The sequence below is a fragment of the Triticum urartu genome, chromosome 7A, assembly GCF_056163025.1.
Source record: "Triticum urartu cultivar PI428250 chromosome 7A, HENAU_Tu73, whole genome shotgun sequence".
Lineage (NCBI taxonomy): Eukaryota > Viridiplantae > Streptophyta > Magnoliopsida > Poales > Poaceae > Triticum > Triticum urartu.
In genome coordinates, this window is record NC_141879.1 from 553,039,479 (window position 1) to 553,057,013 (window position 17,535).

Below are 17,535 nucleotides of genomic sequence, written 5' to 3' on the forward strand. Positions count from 1 at the left end.
AGTTTCATGATCATTATCATTAGCTTCCTCACTAATTGGTGTAGGTGTCACAGAAACAGTTTTCTGTGATGCACTACTTTCCAATAAGGGAGCAGGTACAGTTACCTCGTCAAGTTCTACTTTCCTCCCACTCATTTCTTTCGAGAGAAACTCCTTCTCCAGAAAGTTTCCGAACTTAGCAACAAAAGTCTTGCCTTCGGATCTGTGATAGAAGGTGTATCCAATAGTCTCCTTTGGATATCCTATGAAGACACATTTCTCCGATTTGGGTTCGAGCTTATCAGGTTGAAGTTTTTTCACATAAGCATCGCAGCCCCAAACTTTCAGAAACGACAACTTTGGTTTCTTACCAAACCATAGTTCATAAGGCGTCGTCTCAATGGATTTTGATGGTGCCCTATTTAACATGAATGCGGCCGTCTCCAAAGCATAACCCCAAAACGATAGCGGTAAATCAGTAAGAGACATCATAGATCGCACCATATCTAGTAAAGTACGATTACGACGTTCGGACACACCATTACGCTGTGGTGTTCCGGGTGGCGTGAGTTGCGAAACTATTCCGCATTGTTTCAAATGTACACCAAACTCGTAACTCAAATATTCTCCTCCACGATCAGGTCGTAGAAACTTTATTTTCTTGTTACGATGATTTTCAACTTCACTCTGAAATTCTTTGAACTTTTCAAATGTTTCAGACTTATGTTTCATTAAGTAGATATATCCATATCTCCTTAAGTCATCTGTGAAGGTGAGAAAATAACGATATCCGCCACGAGCCTCAATATTCATCAGACCACATACATCAGCATGTATGATTTCCAACAAATCTGTTTCTCTCTCCATAGTACCGGAGAACGGCGTTTTAGTCATCTTGCCCATGAGGCACGGTTCGAAGTACCAAGTGATTCATAATCAAGTGGTTCCAAAAGTCCATCAGTATGGAGTTTCTTCATGCGCTTTACACCGATATGACCTAAACGGCAGTGCCATAAATAAGTTGCACTATCTTTATCAACTCTGCATCTTTTGGCTTCAACATTATGAATATGTGTGTTACTACTATCGAGATTCAATAAGAATAGACCACTCTTCAAGGGTGCATGACCATAAAAGATATTACTCATATAAATAGAACAACCATTATTCTCTGATTTAAATGAATAACCGTCTCGCATCAAACAAGATCCAGATATAATGTTCATGCTTAACGCTGGCACCAAATAACAATTATTTAGGTCTAATATTAATCCCGAAGGTAGATGTAGAGGTAGCGTGCCGACTGCGATCACATCGACTTTGGAACCGTTTCCCACGCGCATCGTCACCTCGTCCTTAGCCAATCTTCGCTTAATTCGTAGTCCCTATTTCGAGTTGCAAATATTAGCAACAGAACCAGTATCAAATACCCAGGTGCTACTGCGAGCATTAGTAAGGTACACATCAATAACATGTATATCACATATACCTTTGTTCACCTTGCCATCCTTCTTATCCGCCAAATACTTGGGGCAGTTCTGCTTCCAGTGACCAGTCTGCTTGCAGTAGAAGCACTCAGTTTCAGGCTTAGGTCCAGACTTGGGTTTCTTCTCTTGAGCAGCAACTTGCTTGCTGTTCTTCTTGAAGTTCCCCTTCTTCTTCCCTTTGCCCTTTTTCTTGAAACTAGTGGTCTTGTTGACCATCAACACTTGATGCTCCTTTTTGATTTCTACCTCCGCAGCTTTCAGCATTGCGAAGAGCTCGGGAATAGACTTATTCATCCCTTGCATATTATAGTTCATCATGAAGCTCTTGTAGCTTGGTGGTAGTGATTGGAGAATTCTGTCAATGACGCAATCATCTGGAAGATTAACTCCCATTTGAATCAAGTGATTATTATACCCAGACATTTTGAGTATATGCTCACTGACAGAACTGTTCTCCTCCATCTTGCAGCTATAGAACTTATTGGAGACTTCATATCTCTCAATCCGGGCATTTGCTTGAAATATTAACTTCAACTCCCGGAACATCTCATATGCTCCATGATGTTCAAAACGTCGTTGAAGTCCCGGTTCTAAGCCGTAAAGCATGGCACACTGAACTATCGAGTAGTCATCAGCTTTGCCTGCCAGATGTTCACAACATCGGGTGTTGCTCCAGCAGCAGGCCTGGCACCCAGCGGTGCTTCCAGGACGTAATTCTTCTGTGCAGCAATGAGCATAATCCTCAAGTTACAGACCCAGTCCGTGTAATTGCTACCATCATCTTTCAACTTTGCTTTCTCAAGGAACGCATTAAAATTCAACGGAACAACAGCATGGGCCATTTATCTACAGTCATACATAAACAAGCAAGATACTATCAGGTACTAAGTTCATGATAAATTTAGGTTCAATTAATCATATTACTTAAAGAACTCCCACTTAGATAGACATCCCTCTAATCCTCTAAGTGATTACGTGATCCAAATCAACTAAACCATGTCCGATCATCACGTGAGATGGAGTAGTTTCATTGGTGAACATCACTATGTTGATCATATCTACTATATGATTCACGCTCGACCTTTCGGTCTCCGTGTTCCGAGGCCATATCTATATATGCTTGGCTCGTCAAGTATAACCTGAGTATTCCGCGTGTGCAACTGTTTTGCACCCGTTGTATTTGAACGTAGAGCCTATCACACCCGATCATCACGTGGTGTCTCAGCACGAAGAACTTTCACAATGGTGCATACTCAGGGAGAACACTTCTTGATAATTAGTGAGAGATCATCTTATAATGCTACCGTCAATCAAAGCAAGATAAGATGCATAAAAGATAAACATCACATGCAATCAATATAAGTGATATGATATGGCCATCATCATCTTGTGCTTGTGATCTCCATCTCCGAAGCACCGTCATGATCACCATCGTCATCGGCACGACACCTTGATCTCCATCGTAGCATCGTTGTCGTCTCGTCAATCTTATGCTTCCACGACTATCGCTACCGCTTAGTGATAAAGTAAAGCATTACAGCGCGATTGCATTGCATACAATAAAGCGACAACCATATGGCTCCTGCCAGTTGCCGATAACTCGGTTACAAAACATGATCATCTCATACAATAAAATTTAGCATCATGTCTTAACCATATCACATCACAACATGCCCTGCAAAAACAAGTTAGACGTCCTCTACTTTGTTGTTGCATGTTTTACGTGGCTGCTACGGGCTTAAGCAAGAACCAATCTTACCTACGTATCAAAACCACAACGATAGTTTGTCAAGTTGGTGCTGTTTTAACCTTCACAAGGACCGGGCGTAGCCACACTCGGTTCAACTAAAGTTGGAGAAACTGTCACCCGCAAGCCACCTATGTGCAAAGTACGTCGGGAGAACCGGTCTCGCGTAAGCGTACGCGTAATGTCGGTCCGGGCCGCTTCGTCCAACAATACCGCCGAACCAAAGTATGACATGCTGGTAAGCAGTATGACTTATATCGCCCACAACTCACTTGTGTTCTACTCGTGCATATAACATCAACATATAAAACCTAGGCTCGGATGCCACTGTTGGGGAACATAGTAATTTTAAAAAATTTCCTACGCACACGCAAGATCATGGTGATGCATAGCAACGAGAGGGGAGAGTGTGATCTACGTACCCTTGTAGATCGACAATGGAAGTGTTAACTTGGTTGATGTAGTCGTACGTCTTCACGGCCCGACCGATCAAGCACCGAAACTACGGCACCTCCGAGTTCTAGCACACGTTCAGCTCGATGACAATCCCCGGACTCCGATCCAGCAAAGTGTCGGGGAAGAGTTCCGTCAGCACGACGGCGTGGTGACGATCTTGATGTACTATTGTCGCAGGGCTTCGCCTAAGCTCCGCTACAATATTATCGAGGACTATGGTGGAAGGGGGCACCGCACACGGCTAAGAATATGATCATGTGGATCAACTTGTGTCTCTAGGGGGTGCCCCTGCCTCCGTATATAAAGGCTCAAAGGGGGGGGCGGCCGGCCAAGAGGAGGCGCGCCAGGAAGAGTCCTACTCCCTTCGGGAGTAGGACTCCCCCCTTTCCTTGTTGGAATAGGATTCGTGGAGGGGGGAAAGAGGAGAGAGAGGAGGAAGGGGGGCCGGCCCCCTCTCCTTGTCCTATTCGGACCAAGGGGGGAGGGGCGCGCAGCCCATCTCTGGCCACCTCTCCTCTCTTTCACTAAGGCCCACTAAGGCCCATATACCTCCCGGGGGGGGGGTTCCGGTAACCTCCCGGTAATCCGGTAAAATCCCGATTTAACCCGGAACACTTCCGATATCCAAACATAGGCTTCCAATATATCAATCTTTATGTATCGACCATTTCGAGACTCCTCGTCATGTCCGTGATCACATCCGGGACTCCGAACAACCTTCGGTACATCAAAATGCATAAACTCATAATATAACTGTCATCGAAACCTTAAGCGTGCGGACCCTACGGGTTCGAGAACAATGTAGACATGACCGAGACACGTCTCCGGTCAATAACCAATAGCGGGACCTGGATGCCCATATTGGTTCCTACATATTCTACGAAGATCTTTTATCGGTCAGACCGCATAACAACATACATTGTTCCCTTTGTCATCGGTATGTTACTTGCCCGAGATTCGATCGTCAGTATCCTATACCTAGTTCAATCTCGTTACCGGCAAGTCTCTTTACTCGTTCTGTAATACATCATCCCGCAACTAACTTATTAGTTGCAATGCTTGCAAGGCTTAAGTGATGTGCATTACCGAGAGGGCCCAGAGATACCTCTCCGACAATCGGAGTGACAAATCCTAATCTCAAAATACGCCAACCCAACATGTACCTTTGGAGACACCTGTAGAGCTCCTTTATAATCACCCAGTTACGTTGTGACGTTTGGTAGCACACAAAGTGTTCCTCTAGCAAACGGGAGTTGCATAATCTCATAGTCATAGGAACATGTATAAGTCATGAAGAAAGCAATAGCAACATACTAAACGATCGGGTGCTAAGCTAATGGAATGGGTCATGTCAATCAGATCATTCAACTAATGATGTGATCCCGTTAATCAAATAACAACTCTTTGTCCATGGTCAGGAAACATAACCATCTTTAATTAACGAGCTAGTCAAGTAGAGGCATACTAGTGACATTCTGTTTGTCTATGTATTCACACATGTATTATGTTTCCGGTTAATACAATTCTAGCATGAATAATAAACTTTTATCATGATATAAGGAAATAAATAATAACTTTATTATTGCCTCTAGGACATATTTCCTTCACCCACTTGGGCACGGGGATGGCCTATCATATGGAAGGTGGTCGTCGAAGTGGGCTTTGCAGGAGTCCGGATGGTCTATCATATGCAAACGGGGGGCTTTGCGGGAGTCCGAAGCATCACCACGTCAGACTCTGACATCCTCGGCCCACTCAAATCCCCCTCTTGGTCTCATTGTTTTCCACTCCGTCCCTGCTTCCCCTTGCTTTCCATGCGTGCCCTTCTGCTCCGCCGCCGCCATTGTACCTCTCTGGCCGCCACCCACGCATTGTCGGACGTCCGTAGCCACCACCCAAGTGTTCGCTTCATGTACTACGGCATCATTGCACGCGGCCACCATTGAGATCATAAGCATTGCTTCTTCTTGCCAAACTTGTTGAGTAATTCATTCATTCACTTAATGTTGCTTTACAGGTTGTGTAGTATGTACGCGTTGCCCTGATGTACCACATGTGAGATGACAAACCATTCACTCGCATACATTGTTGGATGAAGCTCAAGGGGTAGTATGTGTGGGACAACATGATCCATCCAAGAAACACATGTTCAACATTTGGTTAATCTTTTTGAATTTGAACTAATTATCGTTGAATTTGAACTATTGTTGTACTAGACTTATTTTCATGCTATGCATGGATGATGTCGGATTGCGGCTTCCGGCAAACCCTTGAGGTTCGAACACTGGCGTGCGCACGAAGATATCTCTCCCCCTAGCTCTCACTCTCGCAATGATCTCAAAGCCTAGCTCGCTGAACCCGAAGAACAAGGGACACAAGAGTTTATACTGGTTCGGGCCACCGTTGCGGTGTAATACCCTACTCCAGTGTGGTGTGGTGGATTGCCTTGTAGGCTAGGGATGAACAAGTACAAGGGAAGAACAACCTCCTGAGGAGAAGTGTTCTTGAGCTCGATGAGCTTGTGTGATTGGGGATGATCTGAATCATCTGTCCTTTGCTATGGTGGTGGCTAGCCCTATTTATAGAGGCCCGGGTCCTCTCCCCAAATATTAGGCGGGAAGGGATCCCACAATGGCCAATTTGAAGGGGGACAACGAGTACAAGTTATCTTGACAAAAGGTGGTCTTCGCCTGCCAAAGGCTCTGGTGGTGACGCCGTCGTGGGCTCCGTGATGACCTTCGTCTTGCCATCCTGCTGGTGTTGGGCGCATTGCACCGATATGGCAACCTTTGCCTGATGCCTCGGGACTCCTCGCCTGCGCCTGCCTCTTTAGCACCAAAGAGGAAATTGGCACTCTGCGCCCGCTGGCGCCCGCCTGGCCTTGGTCGCCATGGCTCACGTCATGGGGACCTCACGAGGTGCCCCTCGCCTTGATCTATCCGCTCCTCGCGAGCCAGCCTAGTGAGGCTGCCCCTGAGGAGGTCTTGTGTCGTCTGTTTCATGAGGCTTGGTCCCTCGCGAGGGTCTTGAGCGTTGGTTGATGAAGATGGGCCATACCAGGCCACCAGTGGAGCCACGCCCTGGGCCTCTAGGTACCCCCATTCCCAGGACGCCGACAGTAGCCCCCGGGTCCAAGGCGCGCTCGCGCTTGGCTTCGCGGCGAAGCTAAGGGTCAAGTGCGGAGCACCGCGGGCCCTAACAGCCTGTGGCCTTGATTGACGCGTGGCGATTGACGGGACGTGGGCATCTCCGCTTCCCTAGGCTGCCTCGGCAACTGCCCGACTTGACGAGTCCTTGTTGCATGCAGAAAAAGGTCATTATTACCTTAGATCATGGAGGCCGGCGGTTGGCCTCCTCCTGGCTATAAATGGAAAGGGGGGCGGAGCCCCCGTCACCCATCTCTTCCTCCACTCCTCCTGCTTCTTCTTCTTCTTCCTTGCCGCGACACCCATGGCGCCAGTGAAGAGGTTCTCGGCCACCGAGAAGGGGAAAGATCACCAGAAGGGCCCCGCCTCGCCATCGCCTAAGAGGGGACGCGGCCGCCCGCGCAAGCATGTCGCGACCCCCGCTGCGGTCCCTCATGGGCATGGGCGGACTCCCTCGGGGTCCAGCGCTGTCCTTGGCGGCCGCGATGGCGCTCCTTCGCGCAGCGGGAGCCGCCTAGGTCGGGCCAGCCCCGGCGATGAGGGGAGGCGCGCCATGGTTGCCCGGCCTCCCTGGCCGCGCTTCCACTCGGCGAAGGTGCTGCCGGAGTTTGTCATATGGTCGGCGAACCCGGCCGGCACTTGGCTTCAACTTCCGCGCTCCTTCGTCGGCGAACTGCCGGCCCCAGGTCCCGGCGGCCTCTGGCTGCAGGCCATCGGTTGCTGCAGCAAGGCTTCGTGGGTCGCGGTGGAGGTCTCCGCTGCGAGCAACGTAGCCCTGGCCCGCGGCTGGCAGACGTTTGCCCGTGCGTGCGGCCTGGGCAGGCGGTGCACCCTCCACTTCAAGTACGACGGCGCAACGACCCTCTTCATGAGGGTGTTCGGGGAAGACGGTCGCCGCACCGGATGCTGCCCTGAAGATGACGACGATGGTGGCGAGGTGCTTGGCCTTGGCGATGACCATGACGAGCACGAGGGTGACCTTGCCCTCGGCGGCTACCGTGGTTTGCCCAACTACAGCAGCTCCTCCTCTGGCGAAAGCTCCAGCAGTGGCGGCTATGACCAGCCGCCACGCCGTTGGGCCCGCTTCGAGGATGGTGGCGGTTCATCCCGTCGTCGCGCCCCGGTGAAGCGTGAGGAGGGCTCTGGCTGAGTTCGGGGGGCGACCCTCGTGAGCAGCCGCGTCGTAGGAGTCGCTTTTGCTTGTCCTCTCTTTCCCCTTCCCCTGCATTGTCAGAAACGAATTTGGGGCCCTGCGAGGGTGTGTAATGAACCGTGGTGTTTATGTTGTTTTTATGGTGTGTTTATTGTTTCCGGGTTGTGTTGTGAGATCTATGCCTTATACGGGTGTAGAGGGGTGACTTAGCTCAATGCATCCGGGGTAGCTTTGACCTCATGAGGGCGTGCGTCTCTGGGCACCTGGTGGGGCTTCCTCATTGTTGATTCGGGTAACATCGCGAAGCTGCATCGTGAAACTGCAAAAACTTGTTAAGAAATCTTTAGCCCTTCCTGCGTGAGGCCTCGAGTATGGGCTGGTTATGGCCAAACGCACCGTGGTACCCGTGGGGCACAGACTAAAGGAGGGTGCGCCGATCAAAAACTCAGATGAGAACGCCCCGCGGAGACTAGGGGAGTGCGCATGCGCATACTGCCTGTGCAGCCCCCCTCGCGGGGCGTGCGAGGTAGTGCGTCGGGCAACTGCCGACCTCCCTGGAGAAAAACAAAGGAACGAGGGAAGAACCAGAAAGAAGAGGCAAGCCATCAAGAAACGCTGGAGCTCCAAATTTCATTAAGGGAAAAGAGGCAAGCCAACTACAGAAAGCAAATGAACAGCCGCGTCCGGCACCTAGTCTAGTCTTCTCACCAGTGCGGAGCTAAGTGCTGCCACTAGGACGTGGGAGGGAGCCCCCGAGGCACGAGGGCGGCACTCCGGAGACTCCGGGGCATGTACAACCCCACTCATTATTACGTGAGAGTGTCACGAGTGAAGACCTTCACAGGCACTGGGCCTTGCTTCATGGGTAGAACTTCCGGAGGTGCTGGATGTTCCAGGCGTTCTGGATGGGGACCCCGTCCTGCGTCTCCAGGCGCGCGGCGCCAGTCCTAGAGATGTGGGCAATCCTAAACGGGCCCTCCCACATGGGTGAGAGCTTATGCAGTCCTTCCCTAGAGAGCACCCGCCTAAGACGAGATCGCCCACCTCAAGCGTCTTGGAGCGGACGCTGCGACAGTGGTACCGTTGCAGCGCCTGCTGGTATCTTGCCGCTCGGAGCGAGGCTTCATGGCGGCGTTCCTCCCCCTGCACAAGGTCCATCCCCCGCATGGCGTCCTGCAACGTCTCATCAAATGCCAGGACCCGCGCAGAGCAATGCCTGACCTCGTGAGGGAGAACCGCTTCTGCTCCATAGAAAAGAAAGAACGGGGTCTCGCCTGTTGTCTTGGTGGCGGTGGTGCGGATGGACCACATCACAGACTGGAGCTCGTCGTGCCAGCCCCTGCCGCAGGCTCCGAGCTTCTTCTTGAAGGTCCGGGTCTTGAGGCCTCTCAGGACCTCGGTGTTGGCGCTCTCAGCTTGTCCGTTGCTCTTGGGGTGTGCCACCGAAGCGTAGCAAATCTGCGTTCCAAGGTTAGCACAATAGGTCTTGAAGAGATTTCTAGTGAACTGCGAGCCGTTGTCGGTGATGATGCATTTAGGGACCCCGAACTGGCTTACGAGGCCCTTGATGAACTTAACTGCTGACCCGGCCGGGATGGTGCGGGCGGCTTCAACCTCTGCCCATTTGGTGAACTTGTCGATGGCGACGTAGAGGTAGCGGTAGCCCCCAGGCGCTCGCGGGAACGGACCCAGGATGTCCAGCCCCCAGACCACGAAGGGCCACGAAAGCGGGATAGTCTAGAGGCCCTGAGCCGGCTGGTGGATTTGCTTGGCATGGAACTGGCAAGCCTCGCAGGACCTTACCAGCTCGGTCGCGTCGTTGAGTGCCGTGGGCCAGTAGAACCCGCTGCGAAACGCCTTGCCAACCAGGGTACGTGATGATGAGTGATGCCCGCGGTCTCCACCGTGTATGTCACCCAGCAGCTCGTTCCACTGCTCCCTGGAGATGCATCGCAAGGAAACATCATTTGGTCGTTTTCTATACAGCTCACCATCCTGGATGCAGTATGTCGTAGCCTGCCGGGCCACACGCTCCGCGTCCTCCTCCTTCTCCGGCAGCGTCCCATGCACCAGATATGCCTTGAATTCCTTGGTCCAGCACCCCTCCCGAGGCTCGAGCTCCAGGATCAGACGTGCTCCTGAGGTCGGGCCGCAAGTGGGGGCTCCCAAGGCTGGTGGCCAAGGGAGTTCTTCTCAAGGTGATGTAGTTGAAGGAAATATGCCCTAGAGGCAATAATAAAGTTATTATTTATTTCCTTATTTCATGATAAATGTTTATTATTCATGATAGAATTGTATTAACCAGAAACTTAGTACATGTGTGAATACATAGACAAACAGAGTGTCACTAGTATGCCTCTACTTGACTAGCTCGTTGAATCAAAGATGGTTAAGTTTCCTAACCATAGACACGAGTTGTCATTTTATTAACGGGATCACATCATTAGGAGAATGATGTGATTGACTTGACCCATTCCGTTAGCTTAGCACTTGATCGTTTAGTATGTTGCTATTGCTTTCTTCATGACTTATACATGTTCCTATGACTATGAGATTATGCAACTCCCATTTACCGGAGGAACACTTTGTGTGCTACCAAACGTCACAGTGTAACTGGGTGATTATAAAGGTGCTCTACAGGTGTGTCTGAAGGTACTTGTTGAGTTGGCGTATTTCGAGATTAGGATTTGTCACTCCGATCGTCGGAGAGGTATCTCTGGGCCCACTCGGTAATGCACATCACTATAAGCCTTGCAAGCATTGTAACTAATGAGTTAGTTGCGGGATGATGTATTATGAAACGAGTAAAGAGACTTGCTGGTAACAAGATTGAACTAGGTATTGAGATACCGACGATCGAATCTCGGGCAAGTAACATACCGATGACAAAGGGAACAATGTATGTTATTATGCGGTTCGACCGATAAAGATCTTCGTAGAATATGTAGGAGCCAATATGGGCATTCAGGTTCCGCTATTGGTTATTGACCAGAGAAGTGTCTTGGTCATGTCTACATAGTTCTCGAACCCGTAGGGTCCGCATGCTTAACATTCGTTGACGATATAGTATTTATGAGTTATGTATGTTGGTAACCGAATGTTGTACGGAGTTCCGGATAAGATCACGGACATGACGAGGAACTCCGGAATGGTCCGGAGATAAAGTTTGATATATGGGACAATAGTGTTTGGTCTCCGGAAGGGGTTCCGGATGTTTCCCGAAATGTTTGGGTACGAGAACACTTTATTTGGGCCAAAGGGGAAAACCCACAAGGTTTTTGGAAAGCGCAAAAGGAAGTTTTGTGGAGTCTAGGGGCCAGACGCCAGGGTCCATGGTGTCCGGGTCCAGACGCCGGGAACCCTGGCGTCTGGCCCTGGAGTCCGAGAAGGACTCTTGCCTTTCAGGTGAAACCGACTTTGTGGAGGCTTTTACTCCAAGTTTTGACCCCAAGGCTCAACATATAAATAGAGGGGTAGGGCTAGCACCCAAGACACATCAAGAAACACCAAGCCATGTGCCGGCAACCCCATCCCCTCTAGTTTATCCTCTGTCATAGTTTTCGTAGCGCTTAGGCGAAGCCCTGCAAAGATTGTTCTTCACCAACACCGTCACCACGCCGTCGTGCTGCCGGAACTCATCTACTACTTCGCCTCTCTTGCTGGATCGAGAAGGCGAGGACGTCATCGAGATGAACGTGTGCTGAACGCGGAGGTGCCATACGTTCGGTACTTGATCGGGACGGATCGTGAAGGTGTACGACTACATCAACCGCGTTGATAAAACGCTTCGGCTTACGGTCTACGAGGGTACGTAGACAACACTCTCCCCTCTTGTTGCTATGCATCACCATGATCCTGTGTGTGCGTAGGAATTTTTTTGAATTTACTACGTTCCCCAACAGTGGCATCCGAGCCTGGTTTTATGGTAGATGTTATATGCACGAGTAGAACACAAGTGAGTTGTGGGCGATACAAGTTATACTGCTTACCAGCATGTCATTCTTTGGTTTGGTGGTATTGTTGGATGAAGTGGCCCAGATCGACATTACGCATACGCCTACGCGAGACTGGTTCTACCAACATGCTTTGCACACAGGTGGCTGGCAGGTGTCAGTTTCTCCAACTTTAGTTGAACCAAGTGTGGCTACGCCCGGTCCTTGCGAAGGTTAAAACAGCACTACCTTGACAAACTATCATTGTGGTTTTGATGCGTAGGTAAGAACGGTTCTTGCTCAGCCCGTAGCAGCCACGTAAAACTTGCAACAACAAAGTAGAGGATGTCTAACTTGTTTTTGCAGGGCATGTTGTGATGTGATATGGTCAAGACATGATGCTATATTTTGTTGTATGAGATGATCATGTTTTGTGACCGAGTTATCGGCAACTGGCAGGAGCCATATGGTTGTCACTTTATTGTATGTAATGTAATCGCCCTGTAATTACTTTACTTTATCACTAAGCGGTAGCGATAGTCGTAGAAGCAATAGTTGGCGAGACGACAATGATGCTACGATGGAGATCAAGGTGTGCGCCGGTGACGATGGTGATCATGACGGTGCTTTGGAGATGGAGATCACAAGCAAAAGATGATGATGGCCATCACTTATATTGATTGCATGTGATGTTTATCCTTTATGCATCTTATTCTACTTTGTTTGACGGTAGCATTATAAGATGATATCTCACTAAATTTCAAGGTAAAAGTGTTCTCCCTGAGTATGCACAGTTGCCAAAGTTCGTCGTGCCGAGACACCACGTGATGATCGGGTGTGATAAGCTCTACGTTCATGTACATCGGGTGCAAGCCAGTTTTGCACACGCAGAATACTCAGGTTAAACTTGACGAGCCTAGCATATGCAGATATGGCCTCAGAACACTTGAGACCGAAAGGTCGAGCGTGAATCATATAGTAGATATGATCAACATAATGATGTTCACCATTGAAAACTACTCCATCTCACATGATGATCGGACATGGTTTAGTTGATTTGGATCACGTGATCATTTAGATGACTAGAGGGATGTCTATCTAAGTGGGAGTTCATAACTAATATGATTAATTGAACTTAAATTTATCATGAACTTAGTCCTAGTAGTATTAGAATATCTATGTTGTAGATCAATAGCTCGCGTTTAGCTCCCTTGTTTTATTTTTGATATGTTCCTAGAGAAAAATAAGTTGAAAGATGTTAGTAGCAAAGATGCGGACTAGCTCCGTGATCTGAGGATTATCCTCATTGCTGCATAGAAGTATTATGTTCTTGATGCACCGCTAGGTGATAGAACTATTCCAGGAGCAGATGCAGATGTTTTGAACGTTTTGACAAAAGCTCGGTATGATAACTACTTGATAGTTTAGTGCACCATGCTTTACGGCTTAGAACCAGGACTTCAAAAATGTTTTGAACGCCACAAAGCATATAAGATGTTCCAAGAGTTGAAATTGGTATTTCATACTCATGCCCGTGTCGAGAGGTATGCGACCTCTGACATTACTTTGCCTACAAGATGGAGGAGAATAGCTCAACCAGTAAGCATGTGCTCAGATTGTCTGAGTACTACAATCACTTGAATCATGTGGGAGTTAATCTTCCAGATAAGATAGTGATTGACAGAGTTCTCTAGTCACTGTCACCAAGTTGATAGAACTTCGTGATGAACTATAATATGCAAGGGATAACGGAAACGATTCCAAGCTCTTCGTGATGCTGAAATCGACGAAGGTAGAAATCAAGAAAAGCATCAAGTGTTGATAGCTAACAAGATCACTAGTTTCAAGAAAAGGGCAAAGGGAAGAAAGGGAACTTCAATAAGAATGACAAGCAAGTTGTCATTCCCGTGAAGAAGCCCAAAGCTAGACCCAAGCCTGAAACTGAGTGCTTCTACTGCAAAGGAAATGGTCACTAGAAGTGGAACTGCCCTAGATACTTGGCGGATAAGAAGGATGGCATAGTGAACAAAGGTATATTGGATACACATGTTATTGATGTGTACTTTACTAGTGTTTATAGCAACCCCTCGGCATTTGATACCGGTTCAGTTGCTAAGAGTAGTAACTCGAAATGGGAGTTGTAGAATGAATAGAAACTAGTTAAGGGTGAAGTGACAATGTGTGTTGGAAGCAGTTCCAAGATTGATATGATCATCATCGCACACTCCCTAAACTTTCGGGATTAGTGTTGAACCTAAATAAGTGTTATTTGGTGTTTGCGTTGAGCATGAATATGATTTGATCATGTTTATTGCAATACGGTTATTCATTTAAGTTAGAGAATAATTGTTGTTCTATTTACATGGATAAGACCTTCTATGGTCATACACCCAATGAAAATGGTTTATTGGATCTCGATCGTAGTGATACATATTCAGAATATTGAAGCCAAAAGATGCAAAGTTAATAATGATAGTGCAACTTATTTGTGGCACTGCCGTTTAGGTCATATTGGTGTAAAGCGCATGAAGAAAATCCATGCTGATGGGCTTTTGGAATCACTTGATTATGAACCAGTTGATTCTTGCGAACCATGCCTCATGGGCAAAGATGACTAAGACTCCGTTCTCCAGAACAATGGAGCGAGCAACTGGCTTATTAGATATAATACATACTGATGTATGAGGTCTGATGAGTGTTGAGGCTCGTGATGGGTATCGTTATTTTTTGACCTTCACAGATGATTTGAGCAGACATGGGTATATCTACTTGAAGAAACATAAGTCTGAAACATTTGAAAAGTTCAAAGAATTTCAGAGTGAAGTGGAAAATCATCGTAACAAGAAAATAAAGTTTCTACGATCTGATCGCAGAAGCGAATATTTGAGTTACGAGTTTGGTCTTCAACTAAAACAATGTGGAATAGTTTCACAAACTCATGCCACCTGGAACACCATAGCGTAATGGTGTGTCCCAACGTCATAACCGTACTTTATTTGATATAGTTCAATCCATGATGTCTCTTACCGATTTACCACTATCGTTTTGGGGTTATGCATTAGAGACAGCTGCATTCACGTTAAATAGGGCACCATCTAAATCCGTTGAGACGATGCCATATGAACTGTGGTTTGGAAAGAAACCAAAGTTGTCCTTTCTTAAAGTTTGGGGTTGCGATGCTTATGTGAAAAAGTTTCATCCTGATAAGCTCAAACCCAAATTGGAGAAATGTGTCTTCATAGGATAACCAAAGGAGACAGTTGGGTACACCTTCTATCACAGATCCGAAGGCAAGACATTCGTTGCTAAGAATGGATCTTTTCTAGAGAAAGAGTTTCTCTCGAAAGAAGTGAGTGGGAGGAAAGTAGAACTTGATGAGGTAACTGTACCTGCTCCCTTATTGGAAAGTAGTTCATCACAGAAATCTGTTCCTATGACTCCTAGACCAATTAGTGAGGAAGATAATGATGATGATCATGAAACTTCAGATCAAGTTACTACCGAACCTCGTAGGTCAACCAGAGTAAGATTCGCACCAGAGTGGTACGGTAATCCTGTTCTAGAGGTCATGTTACTTGACCAAGGCGAACCTACGAACTATGAGGAAGCGATGATGAGCCCAGATTCCGCGAAATGGCTTGAGGCCATGAAATCTGAGAAGGGATCCATGTATGAGAACAAACTGTGGACTTTGATTGACTTGCCCGATGATCGGCAAGCCATAGAAGATAAATGGACCTTCAAGAGGAAGACGGACGCCGATTACTATCTACAAAGCTAGACTTGTCGAAAATGGTTTTGACAAAGTTCTAGGTGTTGACTACAATGAGATTTTCTCACTCGTAGCGATGCTTAAACCTGTCCGAATCATGTTAGCAAATTGCCACATTTTATGAAATCTGGCAAATGGATGTCAAAATTACATTCCTTAATGGATTTCTTAAAGAAGAGTTGTATATAATGCAACCAGAAGGTTTTGTCGATCCTAAAGGTGCTAAAAAAATGTGCAAGCTCCAGCGATCCATCTATGGACTGGTGCAAGCATCTCGGAGTTGGAATATACGCTTTGATGAGTTGATCAAAGCATATAGTTTTATACAGACTTGCGGTAAAGCCTGCATTTACAAGAAAGTGAGTGGGAGCACTACAACATTTCTGATGAATATATGTGAATGACATATTGTTGATCAGAAATAATGTAGAATTTTTCTGGAAAGCATAAAGGAGTGTTTGAAAGGAGTTTTTCAAAGAAAGACCTCGGTGAAGCTGCTTACATGTTGAGCATCAAGATCTATAGAGATAGATCAAGACGCTTGATAAGTTTTTTCAATGAGTACATACCTTGACAAGTTTTGAAGTAGTTCAAAATGGAACAGTCAAAGAAGGAGTTCTTGAATGTGTTGCAAGGTGTAAAGTTGAGTAAAGACTCAAAAACCGACCACGGTAGAAAATAGAAAAGACAATGAAAGTCATTCCCTATGCCTCAGTCATAGGTTCTATAAAGGATGCTATGCTGTGTACCAGACCTATTGTGTACCTCACCATGAGTTTGGCAAGAGGGTACAATAGTGATCTAGGAGTAGATCACTGGACAGCGGTCAAAATTATCCTTAGTGGAATAAGGATATATTTCTCGGTTATGGAGGTGATAAAGAGTTCGTCGTAAAGAGTTAAGTCGATGCAAGCTTTTACACCGATCTAGATGACTCTAAGTCTCGATCTAGATACATATTGAAAGTGGGAGCTATTAGCTAGAGTAGCTCCGTACAGAGCATTGTAGACATAGAAATTTGCAAAATACTTACAGATCTGAATGTGACAGACCCGTTGACTAAAATTATCTCACACGCAAAACATGATCACACCTTAGTACTCTTTGGGTGTTAATCACATAGTGATGTGAACTAGATTGCTGAATCTAGTAAACCCTTTGGGTGTTGGTCACATGTCGATGTGAACTATGGGTGTTAGCCACATAAAGATGTGAACTATTGATGTTAAATCACATGGCGATGTGAACTAGATTATTGACTGTAATGCAAGTAGAAGACTGAAGGAAATATGCCCTAGAGGCAATAATAAATTTATTATTTATTTCCTTATTTCATGATAAAATTTTTTTATTCATGCTAGAATTGTATTAACCGGAAACTTAGTACATGTGTGAATACATAGACAAACAGAGTGTCACTAGTATGCCTCTACTTGACTAGCTCGTTGAATCAAAGATGGTTAAGTTTCCTAACCATAGACATGAGTTGTCATTTGATTAATGGGATCACATCATTAGGAGAATGATGTGATTGACTTGACCCATTCCGTTAGCTTAGCACTTGATCGTTTAGTATGTTGCTATTGCTTTCTTCATGACTTATACATGTTCCTATGACTATGAGATTATGCAACTCCCGTTTACCGGAGGTACACTTTGTGTCCTACCAAACATCACAACGTAACTGGGTGATTATAAAGGTGCTCTACAGGTGTCTCCGAAGGTACTAGTTGAGTTGGCGTATTTCGAGATTAGGATTTGTCACTCTGATCGTCGGAGAGGTATCTCTGGGCCCACTCGGTAATGCACATTAGTATAAGCCTCGCAATCATTGTAACTAATGAGTTAGTTGCGGCATGATGT